Genomic DNA, 22,254 nt, shown 5'->3' with positions numbered 1-22,254 from the left:
CATAGCGTTAGCAAGATTAGATTTGCTTCCGATCTAGCGTATTTTAAAAAGCTCTCGCTTTTCGTATAACTTTCGAATAGCTATAATATCGATTATAAAGCGCTTCTTTTTAATAGTTCTTAGCTTTATTATGCACTCGTAAAGCGAGTAAAAGTCAATGTACATAATCACGAAGAAATTAAAGATTCTTAATTAAGCTATGATTTAAGCAAAAGTGGTCGATATAATAATAGCTATATCGATACTTAAAGATATAGCGTATAGCTTAAAAGCTAATACCGCTTTTATCACTCTTTTGCACTTTTATAACACTTAATAGAAGATGTTATTCGTTAAAGTGAACTCGTTTTTACTTACGTGAGCTTTATTATTAAAGATAGCTACGAAACCGATCTAAAAGCTAAGATTAGCGTTATTAACAAACGCTTCGTCTACGAATACGAAGAGCTTCGCCGTTCTTAAGTTTAAAAGCACGTAATAGATCTTTCGAGTTAAGTAATCGATTAGCTACTAGATCACTTTATTAAAGGCCTTATAGTCTTCGTCCTTCGGTTCTTAATATTAAGCAGCTATCGATAGAGCGCAAGATGCTTTTAAGTAATAAATAGTAGCTAAATACACTTTTCGAGCACGTTGCTTTAAATACTCTTTAGCTCGTGTAGCTGAATCGAGCTTGATTATTACAAGCTTTTCACTTTGCTTTTTTTGCTTAATTGATAGTCCGAACCCGTCTTTATTTAAAGATAGCTTATATTTATTGAAAATCATCGGTTCAGCGTATATAAAGATCTTTATTTCTTTGCTCTTTAGCTTAAATTTAACTAGCTTTTTCTCTTCTTTTGCTTTTATAGTTAAATTGATAATTATAAAAACATTATCCGTTTATAAAGCAGCTATTCTTAGCTGATCTTTATTAGTTAATATAAAAAAGTAAGAATCAAAGCTCGATTGCTTTATCTCGAAGTTGTTCGTAAAATGCTTTAAAAAACGCTTATATTAATGCGTTCTTACTTCGAGGATCTTATATAAAAAGCTAGTTATAAAAAACAAAGTGCCGAAAAGGAATCGATAAGTGATCTTTTTAAGTAGTCGTACGACGATTATTCGAATAAGCTTCGTGCTTAATTAAGTGTAAGCTTAAGTGATATCTTTGCTATAGACTTGACACTAGGCTGCTCCATGGGGTGGGGGCCCCATGGGGTTTTCCTCCCCATTCCCCCCATAGGGTCTTGGCCGATAAAGGACTTTTTTTTTTAAACCTTATAGAAAGGATTTTTTTAAGTCAAATTCCTTACGGAGGATAAGGAAACCCTATGGGTTTAAAGTGGGATAGCTAAAAATAATATATATAAGGCCGTTAAAAATAAAACAAATTTACGAATATTTATTAATTTTACTTAATTATTATATTTATTTATTATATTTATTAATCACATATGTTATACTTTATAATTACATTGCATTATATTATAATAAACTAAAATTACTAAACAAAACTTCTAGTTATGATTTCTCGCAATTTCTTAACTAACGCTATATCTTTGTTTTAAATCGTTATTCGTTTAGCGTGAATAGCATATAAGTTCGTTATTAAAAGTGATTAGTAAATCGATTAGTAAATCGATTAGTAAATCGATTAGTAAATCGATTAGTAAATAAATATATAAATACTTATTTTCAAACTCTCTTACGAAGAATGCTTTTAAAGCTTCTTATAAACATTTTAAAGCACCGCTTTAAAATTTAAAGTCTTGTTTAAAATCGTAAGTGATCTTTCGAATAAGACGCTAGAAAAGAGTCTTTTTAATAAGAAGCTCGATGCTTTTTTAATATCGTCGGATCTCTTTTAACGTAATAGCTATATAAATTAGTAATTGTACTTAAGAATCAATTTATTAATTAATTAAACTTACTTTTTAGCTTATAGCGACGGCGCTTTCGTTAGCTTAAACTTCTTTTTTTCGCAATAATTGCAAACTTCTTAAGATACTTGCTTTTTTTAGATTTTTAATAAAAAGAAGTTTTAGCTGCCGAAAGTGATTTGCTAGCTAATAGAACGGAGCGAGCAGCTTTAGCCGTCGAGAGTGATTTTTTAGCTTTTTTATATTAAGAAAAAAGAATATCATTTTCATTTAAGTTTTCTTTATTATCGCTTTGCTTTTTTTTATCTATATTATTATAAAGCATCGTCTTCGTCGCGGTTTTTATAGCTATAATTGGGCTCGAGATAGTAAAAGACCTTTTAAAAGCTTTTTGCGCGAAAGCTTTTTTAATACGATTATTAATAAAAGCAAAAAAAAGTTTAGCAGCTGCAAAAGAATTGTTTTTAGCACTTAAATCGTAAGACGGATCTTCGTTTTAAAGCTGAGCTGATGCACTCGCTTAGCTCGTCGATTGTTGTATTGCTTTTAAAGTAGTTTTAAAACAATTAGCGAACGAAAAAAAAAGGTTTAAAAAAATTAAACTTATTAAAAGCTATTAATACTTATACTAGTATTATTAAGAACGATGCTTTTGTTCATTTCGGATTAAATAGCCGAAGTAAATCTAATTGCGTTTATTAAAAAAAAATTTAATTAATAAATATTTATTAATTATAAATCAAAAACATTACCGGATCGAAGTCTAAAAGATAATAAGTGCTAGTTTATATTTGCGCGAGAGTTTATTAGTATTTGAAGAGCGTCAATTAAAATGATAGAAATTAGCAATTATTAATTAATAAAGTAATTAATACTTATTAGCTTGACCTTAAGAAATTCGGCGAAAAAAAGACGGAGATAAATCGGTTTTTTATTATAAACTTATAATACCGCGCGAAGTTTTAAGAATTTTTATAAATGCTTATCAATTATTTGCAATTGATTTATTAATCAATTTACTAATCAAATACTAACCGGATAGCTATCGAGTTGTAATAGCGCGGCGCTTAATAAAAGTAAAGTTAAGAATTTTTATAAATGCTTGTTAACTATTTGCAATTGATTTATTAATCAATTTACTAATCAAATATTAACCGGATAGCTATCGAGTTGTAATAGCGCGGCGCTTAGCAAAAGTAAAGTTTAGCGCATCCGTAGCTAATTAAGCTTTGCTAGACTAAAAATAAAGATTTGCGTTAAGCAAAGTAACTAAAAAAGTATTAATAGTACTCCGATTAATTAAATATAAATTTACTTTATTTACTTTATAAATTTAAGTTTTCTTCTTTTACGCTTTCGCCGCGTATTATATTTGCTTCACCTTTTTATACTTCGTCCTTATCTGCTTGACCTTTAGCCGCTTAACCTTTAGCCGCTTAACCTTTAGCCGCCTGACCTTTAACCGCTTAACTTTTAATCGCTTGATTCTTAATTGCTTTATTAATTAACTTATTTTAGCTTGCGTTATTTCTTTTAACCGTAGTGCTTAATATATCGGTAAAAAGAAGTCGGTCCGAAAGCAAAGGTTCGTTTAATAAAAAGGCTATTTAAAAATATTAATAAAAAGACTTGATCGCGATAATTTAATTTACGATTAATAAGTTGATAATTTTAAATAAGAAAAAGACGACCTTATAAAGCAATGAATAGCGTTGTATTTAAAAGCGTAGTAAATAAAAAAGCGATAATTGTAATTGATTATTAAGTAATAATAAAAAAGAATTAGACTTTACTTTATAAAATAAAAATTGCGCGAAGCGGCCGCCTTATCTTAGCTGCGGCCGCTTTATCTTAGCTGCGGCTGCTTTATCACCTCGTGAATTCATTAGCGGCCGCGCTAAAATGTTTTAAAAATAGAATATACGAGTTTACTTTTAATCTTAACACTTTTATTTTATTACTTTTGATTTTATTTTAAATAATTACTTTTAACGTTTAGCTTCTTTATAATACTATTTAATATAGCCGCTTATTAGCTTGATTCGATAAAAGGTATTATTATAAATACAGATCAGCTTGATTTGATAAAAGAGATTGAAAAATCTATAATAAAAATCATTTTTTTATTTATTAATCTATTTATTAATTAAAAACGTCTTTCTTAAAATGCGGCCGATACGACGGCAATCGTAGCAATAAGCAATCCGGTATTAAGAAACTTTAGCAAGCGTAAAGTAAATATCTTTTTTACGTAGTATTTTAACTTTTATTAATTTATTAATTTTTCTTAAAGAAAAAGGCTAAAAAAAAGCTAATTATTAACTAATCTTTATACGATAAGAGCTAATGCTCGTATAGCAAAGCTAAAATAAGATCTTTAAGCAAATGAGCTTCGAAAAGCTAAAAAACGAGATCAAGCGGCCGTTAATCAGCTTTTTGTAATTTAAAAATAAACCTTAGAATATTCTTAAGTATTAAAAGCTAAAAGGAAAACTCGATAAGTCGAAATGCGAAAGAATCTTATAAATGAACGGTACTTTTTCTTTTTTTTAATTTATTAAGCAATTTATTAATCGATTTTAAAAAGAATCGAAGCATTTACGCGGATAATCTTATTATACAAGCCGCTTCTTTTATAATTAAATTCAATAATAAAAAATACTTAAATAGCGATTAAGTTAATAAAGCATTTAATTTAAACAAAAAGGTTTATAAAGAATTTAATTTGCGAAAAGACGAAGAAGAAAATAATAATATACTTCGCGATAAATACGTTTCGATTACCGATAAAAAGATAAAGAAAGTTACTCGGTAATTAATACGTTAACACGCATAAATAAGCATTTATTTCATTTAAATATTTATATTTTGCTAATAATATAAAGTCACGCTATATAATAACCGTTTAGCAATTTCGTCGCTATTAGCAAAGTGTAGCGCGGTCTTTAACAAAGAAGTACCGAGCTGCTAATTTAAAAAGTAAAAAAGCTTTTTTTAAATTAATAGCTTAAGACTTAGCAAGCACGGTTTCAAAACGAATTAAATAAGAATTTATTTTATTATGCTTTTAATTAATTAAATTAATATTATAACTTTTAATCTTTATCTAATCAAGCCTTTTTACGTTTACTTTTCTTTTAATAAAAAAAAGTATTAGCGAGCTAAAATTAAAGCAAATACCGATAAGATTGAATACGAATTGCCGGGTCTAGCCGCTTAATAAAATATAAAAAGATTCGAAAAGAATACTAAATTTAAAAAAGCTGATTACGATCTTATTTTATTTCAACGCGTTATGCAATTAATTTAGAAAAAAGACGAGCTAGCTCCGGAGTTGTTTTACGGCGTTAAAGATAGCGATACGGAATTAAGATTATTCTTAAACTCAATGCTTAAATTTATATAAAATAGAATTCACGATTAATTACAAATTTTGTATTTTATAAAAATACTTTTATTTATCTTATTTATTAATTATATTTATTAATAATACTTATTAATTATATTTACTTATTATATTTACTAATTATATTTATTAATCATATTTATTAATTATATTTACTAATCATATTTATTAATTATATTTATTAATTATATTTACTAATTATATTTATTAATCATATTTACTAATTATATTTACTAATCGTCGGTTTTTTATATAACGATACGTTAAGTCTTGTAACGATACGCTAAGTCTTTTAGACGCACCTTACATGCGCTAAGCTATTTCTTTCTTTTTTTCTTTCGCATTTTTCGTATTCTTTTATTCTTCGCTTTTGACTTATAAACTATAGTTTACGAGTCTTTAGCGCTTTTACTTTCGTATATATAAACTTTAATTACTTTCGACCTTTATACTTAATAGTTATTGATTTTAAGTTATTACTTTAAGATTTTCTTAAGCTCTTATATAAACCCCGCGCTCTCGTAAGTTCTTTTAAGTAATCGCTTAAAGTCGTCATAAGTTTCTTAAACGCACTTTACATGCGTTAAGCTATTTCTTTTTTTTTTTTTTTCGTAATTTTCGTATTTTCTTATTCTCCGCTTTTGATTTATAAACTATAATTCACGAGTCTTTAGCGCTTCTACTTTCGTATATATAGACCTTAACTACTTTCGACCTTTACACTCGGTAATTATTAATTTTAAATTATTACTTTAAGATTTTCTTAAGCTTTTATATAAACTTTCGCGCTTTCGTAAGTTCTTTTAAATAATCGCTTAAGGTCGTCATATCTTAAAGTTTTAAATAAAAAGAATTAATCGATTTGCTATATTTAAAATCGATATAAATATATTAATAAATTATTTTAATATTTAAATTTATAAATTATATTTAAAATTAATCATATATATATTTTATTTAATATAATAACGATTTTAAAACTATCTATATAAATTTATTTATTAATTTATAATAATGAAATTCAAAAGGCTTTCGCAAGCTATCGAATTTATTACTTTCTTTTCTTGCGATACTTCTTTTTTATATATAAAAAGTCTTTTGTCCGTTAACAATACTAATTCTATAATATTCGTCGTTATATTCGTTTTTATTAATCTATTTAATAGATAGTTTAATTTTATAGCCGTTATTTAAAAACCGCTTAACTTGATATTCGTTTATTTTAATTAATTAGCTACGATTACGCTTTTCTTCGTCTAGCATTTCTATTGCACATCGAGCGTTTCGACCGTTCGTTCGTCTAATAGAAAAAGAATAATAAGTTTTATTATTTACTTTAATAAAGATCGAGTTTAATTAGTTTGCAATCTTTAATAAATTAATAACTTAATTAATATATAAATAATAAAACGGCACTTATAAATAAATCGGCAAGCGTTCGTTAAAATATGAATTTCTTTTATCTATTCTTTAGTTATAATAGATATTCGAGCTTATAGATATAATTATAAGCTAATACGATTATAAAGTGTTTTATCGTTTTATATAATAAATTTTTAATTAAATGCTTTTATTTTTAATATTTATTAGATTATATTAATTTTATTTACCGTATAATAGCAGCCGAAAAGAAAGCTGCAAAGATTATATTTAAATTAAGATTTATATAAGCACTTTATCTTTATATACTAATTAAACATTAATAAATTTAAGTAAGTACTTATTATAACGACTTTAAGCGATTATTTAAAGAATTTATAAAAAAGCGAAAGGATTATATAAAGCTTAAGAAGATTATAAAATCATTATTTGAATTTGAAATTAATAATTATCGAAAGTAAAAGTTGAAAAAAACTAAGTATTAGATTCCTTTTAAGCGATTAAAGAATATATTCGTAACTTCGTAACGGTCGTTAAAGTATTTGCAATTACAAAACACTCGATTATAAAAGTATTTAAATTTTAATTGCTTTTTAAAATTCAAAAGAGCTGATTCCTTTTATATAATTAAAAGGAATCACGCGTACTAGCTAACTAATAAGTTTACTAGTTAAATTAAAGGTCCTTTAACTAATATGATATGCTAAGCGAAGCATATTAAATGGCCCGTGAACTCTTTCAAATACTACTAGCTAGCTAAAATCGATATAAATATACCGATATTAAGGTTTATATATAAAAAAGTTATTCGTAATAGTCAACTTAAATAAAAAAAGCTTAAAAGTGTTAAAAGATATAATTATAATTAAGCTTTAATAAAAAGGAAATAAAAAGAAATGAAAAGATAAAAAAAAAACCGTTAATTAAAACTTAACGCTCGCAAGAATGCTGCTTAAAAAGAATTAAGCGTAAGCAAAACCCTTTTTAAAAATAAACTAATTTAATAAAATATATTTAAATTATAAAATAATATTATATAATATTCAAGTATATAAGACGTTAATATATAAGTTCAAATCAATAGTTTAATAGCAAATTCGCTAGAATCTAAATATATCTTCTTAAGCTACTGATTCGTTTTCATCTTAAATTACTTTAATTACTTACGAAAATACCGATTTATTTCAAAGTTAAGAGTTCGAAAGCTTTATAACTAGTTTCTTTAGCTTAATACTATTAGCAATTATTAAATATTTTAATCAATATTATATTTAAAACGTTAAAGAGATTAAGACTTTTAATACTTAGTAGTCATAGACCTTATAATATTTTTAATAATAAAAAGCTAATCAAAATCTTTTGCGAATCGATTAAAATAAAAAGAAAACTTTTTTTATATAAACTAGATTCGTTTAAGCAGCTAAGAAATTAATAAGAAAGCTTATAATATGCTATAAAAAGTGCGACCGAGCTTTAAAGCATCCGAAGCTAAAGGCTTTTAAAACAAAAGCATTAGCCGATTATTAGAAAACGGATGTTTATAAACGCGTCGTAAGTAAGCTAAAACAAAAGCTTCGGCAAACTTAATTAAGATTTAAATCTTTTTAACGCAATTTAATACGTTTATTTTTATTTATAAATTCGGTTAATAAATCTAATAAATCTAATTAATAAATCTAATTAGTAAATCGAATTAGTAAATCTAATTAATAAATCTAATTAGTAAATTTAATTAATAAATTTAATTAATAAATCAGATTAGTAAATCTGATTAATAAATAATAAAACTAATATTTAATAGATACATTTATTACGAAGAACGCTTTCGCATTAAGATTTAAAATCAATATTTCGAAAAAGTGTTTTAAATATTATATTATTTACGCGAAGCTCGTTTCGAATAATTAATAACTCGAATTAGAAATCTTTTTACGAATTATAAAACTTATATCTTAAGCTCTTTAATGCTTTAATTATTAAGCGAGACTTCGACGATAAGATTCTAGAAATTAATCGCTATTTATTAAACAATTTATTAATTAATTAAAAACTTAGCATTTTATTAAACTATTAATCTAGCATTAAGCGTTATTCTTTTATATATATAATCGGAATTGCAATTATAAAAAATTAGCATATAATTCAGCTTATGCTTAGATTTATATACGTTAAGTTTAATTATATAAAAAAAGAATTAGCAAGAATTATTTACGAACGCTTTATTAAATTAAGCTTAATAAAAAAGATAATCGCGATTACAACGGATAACGCATCTTCGAATAATATAATAATAAAAGAGTTGCTTAAATGCGTCGAAGATATATTTAAGAAAAAGCTTTTTATAAGTTAAGAGATTTTATACGTTCCGTATATAGCTTACGTTTTGCAATTATCTTTTAAAGCGTTATTCGGATCGCGATTATCGCTAACGAACGAAAGCTTAAAAAAGCATTAGAAAAAAGATTTTAATATAAACGAGTTAGAAAAAGCAAAAAGACGCGATAAACGAAGGATTGCATATACACTTGCGATTATAAATTTTTTTTTTAAAAAAAAAATATTTATTAATTATATTTATTAATTATTAATTAACGTACTTAAGTTCGGAAGTTTATTAAGTGTGTTACGGTTAATTAACTTCGAAAATCGCGATTTAATAAAACGATAAAAGCTTTTATCGACGATTTAAAGCATCTTTTAACGAAAAGCTTAAAGCTTGTTTTAAATGTTATTATAAAATAAGATTCTATATTTTATATGCTTAATCGATTTATAACTTTTAAAGATATTATTTAAAAACATTATATAAAGATCGATAAGATAAGTATTTTTAAATTATTTAATACTTAATAAAAGTAAATCTTATAGTTAATCGATATCTTTCGACCGTTTCACTTTTTAATTATGCACTTAAATAAAGAGCTTAGTTTTATTATTCAATACGGATTTTTAATATTCGATAAAATATTCGAACGTTTAAATAAAGCATAAGCACGATTAAAATTTAAATATATAAAGATTTCGAAAGAAAATCGTAATAATTTTAAATAGATCTTGCAATTAAAAGAAAGCGTTATTAATGCTATTAAGAAATTAAATAAATATTATAAAAAAACGTAAAAGCCGTTAAAAGATATTTTTACTTTCGCGACAATCTTATATCTTATTATTAAGCTAAAGACTTTCGACTTAAATTTTTCTTAGCTTTACGAAAGTAAAAATTAGTTTGCAATATATTAAGCGAGATTCGAAAAGCTTTTTAACGAATATTATAAGTCTTTAATATTTATAACTCAACGTATTAATAATATTAAAGCAATCGATCGTTAACCGATAGCCGCTTTATTATTCCGCGATAAATTAATATTAAGTTCTTTTTTATAAGCTTCTTTCGAAGATATAAATTACGAGTCGTCGAAAGTGCATAATTATCTTTTAACTCGTAAGTTTGAAATTTTAATTTAAAACTTTAATTTTATTAATTTTTATTAATTAAGTTTAACGGTCGACGGACGAGAGATTTTAACTTCTTAGCGAAACTTTAAGCTTCGGTACTTTAATCTAGCTCGAATAGCTAAAGATTTTTTATGCATCTTTTTAATTAGTATTTACGTAAAAAAAGTATTTAATATTGCAAAAGATATTTGCGATTATCGTCGCGGTAATTTATCGCTATTAACAATCGTAAAAGAAATAATTACTTTATATTTTAAGATATATAATACTCGCTTAAATAAAGCTCGGCACTTATTCGAATCGATTTTAATAAATTATAATAATTTAAATAAAGATTAGCTTAAAAAGGAATTCGAATAAAAAGTATAAAAGTTTTAAGAATAATAAAATCGTTAATTTCAAAGCTTATTTTATTTTAAATATATTTTTACTTGCGATAATCTTGCGATCGATTAAGACTTTCGAATAATAAGTTTTAAATAACGAAAGGCTAAGTTGATAATATTAAAAGCTAAAGTGCGAGAATCACGTAAGTTTAAATAATATTAATTTTATAAATATTTATTGATTATATTAAATAAAAAAGAACTTAAATAAGTTTTAAGATATTAATAAAGATGTTTCGTTTAAAATGCGACAGCTACGGTACGGAAAGTCTTTAAATTACGAAAGGCATTTAAAAAGTAAGTTAATTTACTTGCGATATTTTTACTTTTTATCGATTTACTAATCGATTTATTAATCGATTTACTAATCGATTTATTAATTATCATATAAGATTATACAAAGCGCATTCTTCCGCTTCTTGAAGCAAAGTCGTAGCAAATCGATTATATTTTTTATAAAAAAAACCAAGCAAAGTAAATCAATCGAAAGTAGCTACGGATTTACCTTTCGATAAGCAAACTCAAGATGATACAAATTAAAACGTTCTTAATAATATAAAAAACGAAAACGATTCAAAAAATTTAAATTCGAACGGTACGAACGAATCGATTAGCTTTAAACGCTATATAAACTATAAAAATAAAGTGCAACGAAGTACGATATTATATAATATACGCTTTTATTTAAATATAAATTCTAACTTAAATATTAGCGATAGCAAATTTATGCGATCAAAACGATTCGAATGATATTTTTTAATAAAATTATTTTAACGCAAAAAAAATATTAAACTTTAAGCAAAATAATGAAAAGATAATAAGTAAAAAAGAAGCTGATAGAATACCGGACTCGGCTTCGTTATCTTATAAAACTTTAAATGCCGCTTAAACTTCGAAACTTAATATTTCGAAACTTAAAACTCTTTTAATCGTTATTTAAAGTTAAAGTAAATTAATTATTATATATAAGTTTAACGACTTTAAATTTAATACTCTTATAAGCGAACGAATTACAAATCTATTATCAACTTTAAAGCGCAAACGAATAAAAGAAAAAGAAGATAATAAAGCGAGATTGGTATAAGATAAAAAGAAAAAAGCTTCTTTTAAAATCAAGCGTTTAATTGCAAAGAGTATCGCTTTTACTAAGTTTTATAATTAGCGACTTTAATTTTATTTATTAAATTGCTTTTTTTATATTATTAAGTTTTTATATTTATTTATTTACAATTGATTACAATAATTAATTGAATTCTTTTTTATCGATATCTTTAGTTTTTTTATTATTATTAATATATTTATATCGACTTTAATTAACTAGCTAAGAATACCGGTAATAGTAATTAAAAAAAGAGTTCACCCGTAAACTATAGTTCATAGGTTAATTACGTGTAATAGCTTTACGTACGCTACGTATAACAGCTTTACGTAGGTTACGTGTAGCAGCCTTAAGTACGTTAAGTGTAGCACGTAAGTTACGTATAGCAGCCTTACGTAAATTACGTGTAGCAGCCTTAAGTACGTTAAGTATGGCAGCTTTAAGTACGTTAAGTGTAGCAGCTTTACGTAGATTACGTATAGCAGCTTTACGTAATTTACGTATAGCAGCTTTAAGTACGTTAAATGTAGCAGCCTTACGTAAGTTACGTATAGCAGCTTTACGTAGGTTACGTGTAGCAGCCTTAAGTACGTTAAGTATAGCAGCTTTACGTAAGTTACGTATAGCAGCTTTACGTAAGTTACGTATAGCAGCCTTAAATACGTTAATTCTTTTTATGCAGTATTTATTAATTAAATTTATTAATCAGATTTATTAATCAGATTTACTAATCAGATTACGTACGGTAAAGCACGTGTTATAGCCGAGCTATAGCCGAGCTATAGCAGCTTTAAGTACGTTAAGTATAACAGCTTTACGTAAGTTACGTATAGCAGCTTTACGTAAGTTACGTATAGCAGCCTTAAGTACGTTAAGTATGGCAGCTTTACGTAAGTTACGTATAGCAGCCTTACGTAAGTTACGTATAGCAGCTTTAAGTACGTTAATTCTTTTTGTACAGCATTTATTAATCAAATTTACTAATCAAATTTATTAATTAGATTTACTAATCAGATTACGTACGGTAAAGCACGTGCTATAACCGAGTTATAGCCGAGCTATAGCAGCCTTAAGTACGTTAAGTGTGACAGCCTTACGTAGGTTACGTATAGCAGCTTTACGTAGTTTACGTGTAGCAGCTTTAAGTACGTTAAGTGTAGCAGCTTTACGTAAATTACGTATGGCAGCCTTACGTAGGTTACGTATAGCAGCCTTACGTAGGTTACGTATAATAGCCTTACGTAAGTTACGTATAACAGCTTTACGTAAGTTACGTATAGCAGCTTTACGTAAGTTACGTATAACAGCCTTAAGTACGTTAATTCTTTTTATGCAGCATTTATTAATCAGATTTACTAATTAGATTTATTAATCAGATTACGTACGGTAAAGCACGTGCTATAGCCGAGCTATAACCGAGCTATAGCCGAGCTAAGCACGTGTAGCAAAAAGACGTATAATATGCAAGGTTTCTTTCCGTGCAGCATTTATTAATCAGATTTACTAATTAGATTTATTAATTAAATTTATTAATTAGATTTACTAAGCGAAGCGTTCTTTTTTTGTTCCGCGTCGAGTTCGTATTTTAAATATTGTAATTTACTTTTATTAAATCGAAGCATTGCGATTATTATTAAGCGACGCGTTATTTTCTTTATTTCGCGTCGATTCATTATTTTAAAACGCGTTATTTTCTTTGTTTTGCGTCGATTCATTATTTTAAATATTATAATTCACTTTTAATAAATCGAAGCAATGCTTCGATTACGATTAAGCTACACTTTTATTTTTATATAAGTACTCGCTCTCTTTCCTTTTCCTTTTCTTTTTTTTATTATTATTACAACTACTTTCTATTCAACTTTTTAACCTCAACCTCAACACTTAACTTCAATTTCTTAACCTTAACACTTAACTTCTTAACTTTAACTTTAACACTTAACTTCTCAACTTTAACACTCAACTTTTTAACTAATCTTAATACTTAATTATAACTATACTTAACTTAAGTAATTATTTTCCTTTTAATTCTTTGCTTTTTGATTCTTTGCTTTAAGCTAATTATTTTCTTTATTTAACAATATCGATTCTTTTCTTTTATAACGCTATAATCGAAGTCAACCTTTTTAGCACCGATAGCAATAAGCTAATCAACGAGATACTTAATCGTTATAAGGATTTCGTAGTCGTTTATACTAATAATAACGTTATTAATTTAATATTTACTTGCTATAACGGAGAAGATACCGCTTTATTTTTAAGACCAATCGGCTTCGATTACGAATAAAAAAGTCGCAAAAGTTTTGTCGATAAGTTCGGTATTAAGCATTACGATGCTAATAAAGTTAATAATAACATTTATATTCTATGATCACTAATTGATTTTTTATTTAAAAAAAGAGCGCTCAAGTCTTTTATCTCTTCGACTACTTTGTCTTTTTCCTTAACTTAATTAAAAAGCAATTCACTTATAAAGATATTAAAGTTCGATTGATCTTAAGTGATCTTACTTTTAAGCTTTTCGATAACGATTATACCGAAGTTAAAAGCATCTTAAAAGAGCTATTAATGCTATACCCTTTTATTATCGATAGCACCTTAATATACAAACGCTTTACTTTTAAGTTCTCGGATAAAAATAAGTTTAAATAAAGCAATAAGTGCTAAAAGCTAAGAAAGCTACTTAAGTCAGACGAGATTTATTTAAACTATGCTTATAAGCAAAAGCTTAAGCTAAAAGCGGAGACCGAGTTGAACGTATTCTACGTAACTGCAGAAGGACGAGTTTTTATCAACTCTTTGTAACTAATAGACTTAAGCTAAAGAACGAATCTTTATTAACCCTTAGGCCTTTATAACTAGTAAATTTAACTAATACTTTAAGTCTTTGATTAGTAAATGTGATTAGTAAATATGATTAGTAAATGTGATTAATAAATGTAATTAATAAATGTAATTAATAAACCTGATTAATAATTATGCATATGCATATTTTTATATATATAAACCTTATAAAGTAATCCCACGCCCTATAGGGTTTCCTTATAAGGAGGGGCAGAATTTTGTACCCCCCGTGGGTTCCCCCGTGGGGAGGACCCAAAACTCCGTGGGGCCCCATAGGGCCCCATGGAGCAGCCTACTTGACACTCGTAGTCTTTTATTAAAGAAAAAGCTAAAGCATAATAAAGTCTTTAACTCGTTCGTTATATCGTAAGTGATTCGATAAGTACTTTCGTTTTGCTTTTATCTTAAAAAGCTTAGATTATTATACGAGACTTCTTGTATAGCGTAAGTGTTCTTTTGCTTTTAATTTTATTAATAAACTTAGATCCGAAGATCTTAGCGCTTTTAATACGTAGATCGGTGCTCGAGATCACTTAAAAGATGCTTTAAGCTATTAATTTTATTAATTCTTTTGCTTTAAACTTTTAAAACGGTACTCCGAGGCTTTTAATAATTCCTTCGGCTCGTAGCTTAATTAAGAGCTTATAATCCCGGCGTTCTTTATTAATAATAAACATTTTAAAGTCTTTAATAAATAAAACGTAAGAATCGCTTTTCTTTTCGTCGAGCACGGTCGAGATATTAAGATTATACTTTTAATAAAGTATCTAGACTATTAGTATTATTAGTCTTTAAGAATTAATAAGTTAAAAGTTAAGAAAGCTATTTGCTAATCTTAGCGAGCTTTTTAAATTAAGCGACTTTAATAGATTAAGCGAATATTAAGGTTTAAGCGAATTTCGTATTTCTAGCTCTTTTTCGCTTTCGCTTTAATCTTCTTTTACTTTTTCTTTTACTTTTATTTTAAGTACTTGCAACTCTTTTAACAGCTTTTCAATTTTAAAGTAATAAGGTTTTATTAAAGTTGACTTAAATTCCGTAAGCTTCGGATATGCTATTATGTACGTATGCTTTTGCTTGCTAAGCAATTGAAAAAGGCTTTTCTACTTTTAATTTTCTTATTATACGAGTATTCGTAAACTAATAAAAAAGTCTAAAGTATACTTCGTAATTAGTTTATTTTTTTTCTTAAGCGCGTTTTTAATCTGCTTCGTTGCGTAGCATTTTCGTACTTCTTTTATAGCTTTATTAATAGCAGCAGCACGCTTTTAAATAAACGCGGCAAGTCGATCTTATTCCGTTAGCTTTAATAAAGTCTTAAAAACGAAGAGTATAAGAACTAAGCTATTAAGTTTAGCTGTATCGTTAATAACTTTAATAGCTATTTAAAGCCGGTCTTCTTTTAAGGCTTTTAAAAGCTCTTTTGTAACGATCTTAAAAGCGCGTCGTACAAAGACGTAGTAGCGTTTTACTAGCCCGACGTTATAATAAGCTTTTATAAGCATCTGCTTCGGAATGCTTTTAATACTTTTAAAGTACTTTCGGAACGTCGCTAAATTAAAATTAGTTTCGAGATCGTGCATTACGTTTGTAAAAAGCTCGACGTAAGTATTAACTTAATATCGACTAAATCTTTTAAGTAAGTGCTATGCGGATATGCTTTTAAAGAAAGTAGCGGCTTGAAAATTAATAAAATCGCAAACGACGTATAATACGTTCTTGCCGTTTAAGTGCATTATATCGACGTATACCGTATTATTAAAGTTAATATCATTTTTAAGTCTAATATTAAACTTTTTCGAAGAACGTTTGAATATTTAATAATAATAGCAAAACTTTTAGATATTATAAAGCAAATCCCGTTTAAATTCGTGCTCGGCCCTTTTAAGAACGGCAGCAAATCGACTTGCTAAAAAGTAATTAAAACGCTTATAGATAATTTTTAATTGCTTTTCCGTAAAGTAATAATAGACGGTCTCGCTTTCGGTGCTATAATAAGTAGCAGCGTGCTCTTTACTTAATAGCATTTATACGTACTTAAACATCTTTATTATTAATATTTCTTTTTTCTTTTAAACTAGCACGTTTTATAAGTTATTTAAAATTACTTTATGCTTATTTATATTAGCTAATAAAAATAAAAAAAGTACGTCGTTTTTTATAACGTAAAACTCTACTTGATTTAAAAGAGTACTTAAAGTAATTGCTTTAATAGAAATAATAAAGCCGATCTCGTATTTAACGGACTTTTTTTTTGCTCGAAATGTATTTAATTAAACTTCGAAGTACTTCTTTTAAAGTGCTCGTAGTTAAAGCAAGCTAGCGGTAAAAAAATTAGCTGCTCCGCTATTAATTATAAAGCTTATAAATACGTTTTCAAAGTACTTAAAAGCTATATAAGTCTTTGCTTTGCTCGCGGGCATACGCGGATCTTGCTCGAGCATTTTTTAAGTCTTTACTTAGCTAGTAAAAGCGTAAAATGTTATTTAAATCTTTAGTTGTTTATATACTTCGTTAGCGTTAAAAGTGTCGTAAGTAATTATAAAACCTTTCGATATATTAGCGTAGTTGCTCGATTCGAGCGGCTCGTTTAATAAGCTTGCGATGAACTAATCGAATTCTTTCGTAGATACAAGTAGCAAGCTTTTAATCGATGCTACGTATTAAAAGAATTTGCTTTTCGTCACTTTTTTTGCGTCTTTAAAAGCTTAGAACTTAACGACGGATGCTTTTCTTTCGTTAAAAGTATAGTTAATGCTTTAACAACTTAGCTTTTTATAAGCAAAACACTTTTTTTTACTTTTAATAGCTTTAGCAGCTTTCTTACTTTCGAAGTATTAGCGGTTTTAAATAAAGTATTCGTATTCTTCGTTTAAATCGGAGTTAGCTTTTAAAGTGTTATAAAAGCAAGTGTGATCGTATAACTCGTTAAAGCTCGCGTAAGCTTTAGCTTTAGCAAAAAGTCGAGAAGTCTTAATAATAAACGCAATTGCTCGACGAATATTAGCAATTGCCGCGATAAAAGTAAAAGCAAAGTTTATTCGTATAATCGTAGTTTTTAATACGTTTTTATAAGCTGAATATAGCTTGTTAATAAAACTTCGATCATTTTTTAAACTTAGTCGTAAAGAGCTTTAAATCCTTTTAAGCTTTTTAACGAGCTTTTCGAAGCACTCGTTAAGCGAGGTTTTTAAATTCTTTTTTTTAATTAAATTTAACGAAATTTCTTTTTAGCAATCGTATTTTACTTGCCGCCGGTAGTTAGTTTCGAAATAGTCTTTTATTGCAATAGCGTTTGCTTTAAAAGTCGAAAGCTTAGCTTTAATAACGTAATTATAATAAAAGGTTATAATCTCTTTTATAAGTATAATCGAGAACGCCGTTAAATAATCGTCGGAAATTAAACCGTATCGATTTGCTTAATTAATAAAAATCTTTAATTAAGTCTTAAAGTTATCGTCGGGTTTTAAATACTTTAGCTTTTTAAAAAAGCTTTACGCGAATAAAGCTAATTCTTTCGCTTTTAAATAAAGGTCTGCTATTCTTAATTTAAAGAAATTATTTTTATTATCGTTAAAAGCGCTTAAAGTGCCGTACGCAAGTGTATTATGCTTAATTAATAATTTGATCGGTAAAAAGTTACCGATATAATTGCTAATAGTCCGTCTTTTTTTAAAGTCTTTAAAAGGCTCATTTCCGAATTCGAAGTCTTTTAAAAGTCCGTTTCCGAATCCTTTTAATAGTTTAAGAAAACCGTTTTTACTTTTTCCGTACTTATAATTTCGATCTTTTTATTAATCTTTTTCGTTCTTTTTTCGTCGATTATCGTTAAGATCGCTAAAGCTACTCGAATCACTAATTAAAGCTTTAGCTTAATAGTATTTGTACTTTTAAGCGCGCTCTTAGCGATTCTTATACTTTTAATATCTTTTTTATCGATACGTAGCTTATTAAAAGATTTAAAAAGCTTATCGATACGTTCGAAAGTACTAGATCTTTTTTTCGAATTATTAAAGTTAAGCACGGAAATCTGCACGCTATCTTTAATAAAAGCTAATTTTATTTGGAATGCTTTTAAGTTTTAACGAGTCTTTTTTTAACGTATAACTGCTATTGCTTTGCGTATTATTAAGCTCGATTATATTTTCGAAGCCGTTGTTATTATTACTCGGTCTTAGTTTTTAAGAAACTCGGTTATAGCTTTTAAAAAAAAAGTTTAAAAGCTATTAAAATGATTTTAGCTTTTTTTATATGATTAGCGTATTGCGTAGCGATTGATAAATTAAAAGCGTCGAGTACGCTAAAGTGCTTCGTCGTAGCTTTTCGTTAAATTATATAGCGTAAGTTCGTAATTCCGCTATTTGCTTTGCTATAGCTTTTATATTTCGTTTTATATCTTTTTTCTTTTTTAAAAATTCTTTTCGTAACTTTCGGATTTCTTTTTCTTTTTTTTTTTTACTTAAAGTCTCTTTTTCTTTCTTTTTTAAGCTTCGCGAAAGTAAAAGAAATTGAAGTGTAATATCTTCGTCGTTCGTAAAGTTTTCGGCGGTTTATTTTAAATCGAAGCTTAAAAGTATTGTTTATTGCTCTTTTATTTCTTCGTAAGTCTACTAATGCTGCTGCTCGTCGTTTAAGAGCTTGACCATCTTATTAGCGTAGCCCTTTTGCTTTAAAAAGCATTATACGCTTTTAAATAGCAAGTGTTCTTTAAAGTTAATAAAAGTAATAAACTTAAAGCTTCGTTTCGTATTATCTTTCGTTATCGTAAAACTCGTTTAATCTTAACGTAAGAAAGCGTGCCGGAACAAGCTTTATAAGTCGTAATCCTTTAGCTTTTTATACTTTGCATTTAAAAAGTCTTTTACTATTGCTCGAGCCGTAATCTTATTATTTAACTTTGCGTATAATAGCTCGTTTAAGTTAAATAAGATGCTTAACATTTCGTCGTTTAGTTTTTTCGAAAGGCTTAAGAATCTTAAGTATAATAGTCTTTTTAATTAAATAACTAAAGGTTCCGTAAGTAATAAAAAGATTCGAAAAGTATAATACTTTATTGTTTTTTATCGGCTAAACTCTTTACTTAAAAATCTAATTGCTCGATCGGTTATAATTATTATTTATATATATATAAGTCGATTTAAATTTAGTTAAAGTGTTATATGTAACAAGTGCGTTTTTTATAGCGTTGAAGTTATTGTTTTAAAAGTAACTTAGTTCGGAATCACTTTTTCGTAAAGATAAAGAAAATCGATAATATAAAAAGCGACTTAATACGGAATCGCTTTTCCGTTATAAAAAGAAGGAAGTATCGTAATAAAAAGTATCTTCGCTATAAAGTATTCTTAGCTTCTTTATAATTGATCACTTAATAATAAATTAATTATTAATTAGTGTTAAATTGCTTTTAAGCGATTAAGAATATATTCGTAACTTCGTAAGGTCGTTAAAGTACTTGCAATTGCAAAACACTCGGTTAATAAAGTATCTGAATTCTGTCCTTTCTTTAAGGCTTAAAAGAGCTGATTCTTTTTATATGATTAAAAAGAATCACGTATATTAGCTAGCTAATAGTTTTACTAGTCAAGTTGAGGGTCCTTTGACTGCTGACATGCTAAGCGAAGCATGCTAAGTGGCCCGTAAACCATAGTTCACGAGTGAGTTCCCTAACTACTACTACTACTACTACTACTACTAGCTAAGGTCGATATAGAGATACCGACAAATAAGCTATTTGAATTCTGTCTTCTCCTTAAGGCTTAAAAGAGCTGATTCTTTTTATATGATTAAAAGGAATCACGTGTATTAGCTAGCTAATAGTTTTACTAGTCAAGTTGGAGGTCCTTTAACTGCTGATATACTAAGCGAGGCATGCTAAGTGGCCCGTGAACCATGGTTCACGGGTGAGTTCCTTAACTACTACTACTACTACTACTACTAGCTAAGGTCGATATAGAGATACCGACACTCACCTTTCGTAAATGCTTCGAATTACGTAAGTATTCGTAGACTTCTTTTTAAACTTAAAGCTTTTAAAATACTTGCTTTCGATAAAGCTAATATTACGGACTATATTCGCTAGCTCGAACGAGCGTTTAAGGACTATAATATCGTTATCGATTCGGAAAAGAAGCAGTGCTTTGCTAAATATAATATTTCTAGCCCTTTCGATTATAATATACGTTGTAATATCGAAAGCTTCGGCGGCTTTTCGAATCCGAAAGTAATTTAAAACGACTTTAAATCGATAGTTAAAAAAAAGTATAAGGCTTTCGACTTAGCTAAGTAAAAAGATAGTATTAGCTTCTTGAACGACTTAAGTAATAAGTAGATAATAAAAGAAAGAGCTTTTAAAGCGGAGCTTTTATAGTTCACCCGATAGTTCAACTTTACGAGCTTTACTTGCTTCGTTAATAAAGATATTACCGATAAGCAATTAAAGTAGAAGTTCTTCGATTGCTTATTACTATCGATATAGAATCGGACTTAAAAAAACGTTAAACTTAAAGAAGATCACTTGCAAACGTATAATATAATATATTATAGTGCTTACTAGCACTAAGATCAGGAGGAGATTCTATGGATTAAATAAAGCTTGGTATATTCTATTTAAGAAGCTCGTCAAGATCTATGTATATGTACTTAAGAGCTTTAGTGTGTTAAAAGCGCTACTAAGCGAAGTCACATGATATGTTATATATAGCTTAAGTAGAACTATGCTTGTTTCGCATAATACATCTTTTAAGTTAGTAGCGTAGCTATTGAGCTGCAAGCAAATAGAAAAGAAAAAAAATAAGTGATTAAGCTTTTTAAACTCGATATAAACAAAAGAGATTGTTATCGCAATTTAAACAAACAAATAGCGGTTGTTATTATTAATTGAGTGTTAGTTAAAAATACAATTCTTTTTTAAATCGGTCTTATCACGTAGCGGAAGTCTTTAGCGCCGTCTTTATCGCGTTGCTATATAAGTAAAAGCGCGTTTTTTTTTTTATAACAAACACTTAACTTTTATTTATTTACACAATGCTTTTTAAGTAAGTAACTCAATCTAATAGAATCGTTAAGCGCGGCCGAGGCCGTCTAAAAGTAAGTGCTCTTAATAAATTAATATATCTATGCTGATTATTAAAAGAATCTTTTCTTTGCTTTAGCTATTACTGCTGCTGCAATTGCGGCGATTGCAGCGGCTATATTACGCACTCTTACCTTCGAAGCTTCGCTTTTTCTTTTAAACCTTTTTATTAAGCGCTTGCTTATATTAACGACCGTCAAAGCTTTAAGATATATAAAGTGCATTAATAATAAGATCACATCGAGGTCTAATAAAAACTATTATAATTGCGATACGAGCGTTATTCGCTGTCTCCGATATGCTAAAAGTAGCTATAGCAACTGCACCGTTGCTTTTGCCGCTATTAATACCGCTTTCGATAACTTCGTAAGCGCTAAAGACAATAGTGCTATATAAAGAGTTCGCCGGAGTCTCCGAAATGCTATGCGATAATAACTCGCTTTAGATGCTGCTCTTTTAAGAAGTGCTGCTAATAGTCCGGGCGGTCTAGCGAGTAAAAATAAAGGTTTTAAAAGTAGTTTCGATAGCTTTATAAGTTTTGCTTTTGCTTTTAAGACTTTTAATTTAAATGTAGCTTTTATTAGATTAAATAGTCTTATAATAGCGAACTGTAGTCTAGTGACGCGGAGCGCTTCGAGCATATTACCTTTTCGTAAGTCAAGCTCTTTAACTTACGAAATGATCTAATTTAAGCAGCTCCTTTTAATTAAAATTTCCTTTCGAACTTTATGCAAAAGCTTTAATCTGCT

The sequence above is a fragment of the Drepanopeziza brunnea genome, assembly GCF_022702325.1.
Source record: "Drepanopeziza brunnea f. sp. 'multigermtubi' strain 214-2 chromosome Unknown ctg7, whole genome shotgun sequence".
Lineage (NCBI taxonomy): Eukaryota > Fungi > Ascomycota > Leotiomycetes > Helotiales > Drepanopezizaceae > Drepanopeziza > Drepanopeziza brunnea.
Note: the sequence above shows the minus strand (reverse complement) of the source record.